This window comes from Propithecus coquereli, unplaced genomic scaffold, assembly GCF_000956105.1.
Source record: "Propithecus coquereli isolate 6110/MARCELLA unplaced genomic scaffold, Pcoq_1.0 Scaffold443, whole genome shotgun sequence".
Classification (NCBI taxonomy): Eukaryota; Metazoa; Chordata; class Mammalia; order Primates; family Indriidae; genus Propithecus; species Propithecus coquereli.
Window position 1 is genome coordinate 1,308,773 of NW_012150208.1, and position 1,445 is coordinate 1,310,217.

Below are 1,445 nucleotides of genomic sequence, written 5' to 3' on the forward strand. Positions count from 1 at the left end.
CTTCCGGAATAAAGACAGATCTCCTTTTGCACAGGACCCAGAAATGAGAATGGGAGGAGGCTGCTTGTTTCTTCTAGACCTTTTCTCAGGGATTGTGAGTTATCCCTTAAGAGCCCTCAATGACTGAGGTTTCTCCAGGTGCAGCCCACTGTCCCTTCCAGCTCAACAGCACCACCCGCCACACAGATTTCACACGTCCACGTAAAGCTTCCATGTGTGAACGTGAAAGGAAACTGTTGACATTAAAGGGCAAGTAATAAAGAGAATAGCAACACTGATGGCAAATTCAAAAGGTGAATTTCCTTAATACAACATGTTCCTGCAATGGATAAAAACCCCACAAAAGATGTCAAGAAGAGATTTGACGTAAGGACAGGACAGGCAGTCCCTGGAGGAGATCACTGAATTGGGTCACACCTGTGGTAGAAAGGAAAGCAAATTAAACAACCAAATATCAGGGGTTCACGACGTCACGTCCCCGCTAATTGGCGCAGCGAGCAGGGTCCTAAAGAGTAGCAAAGGGAGCTCCGATTCAGCGTTGCAGAGGCCTGAAGGAGGCTGTGAGCCATGGGTGTCAGCCGACATAAAACTTTGGTGAGTTTTTTTGCCTTCAGGGATTGGTCAGTCAGGGTAACAAATGGGGCAAAATCTGTCTAAATTTCTTGAATATATTGAACCCTTACAAACTCCTCTCCAAGGCTTGGGGGTCACTGTCAGATGACAAACTTTTGAGGAGCTGTTTCATCTTGTAGCTAAGCATTGTTACTGGTTTCCTCCTCTTGGCACTCTTCGATTGCGGCAGTGGAGGCCGGCTGTCAGGCACTTCGGAGGGCCCAGGAGAGGGAAGAGCGAGTTCCTCTTTCGGTTTGGCAATTGTGTATCCTTATTTCTCAGGCTCTTCAGCCTTTTCAGTCTGACTCAGATTCTGAAAGTGGTGCTGCTGCACCAATTCCAGCAGGGAAAGATTTGGTAAAACAGCAGACTCAGGAGCGGGAGGTCATATATGACCTACCTACAGTTGATTCAGATGACAAGATCAACTTAATGTTGTGAATGTCCTTCCTGCTCCCCGAAATGAGGCTGTGCAGGTGACTAAGGAAGATTTGGATTCAGAATGGGAAGATTTAACCCCTCCACCTCCACTTAATTCCCCTGTGCCTCCACCCTATCGGCATCTGCCCGCATATTCTAGCTTGGGAAGAAACCGAGACAAATCTTGCTCTTGTGCTAATTCTCAACCTCGTTCTTGCTGTCCTCGATGTCCTCCTTGTATGTCTTTCTTACCTCCGCCTCCTGGTAGACCTCCACCCCCCACCCAAGTGTTTCCCACTTGGCAACCAGCCTGTCAAAGCTTACAGTAAAGGACCTTTCCCGGGCAACAAAGGGCAGTGTGGCTGTGGAGTTACCTGCCTTCTGTGATGGGCTGTTATTGCCCTCTGCCTGAA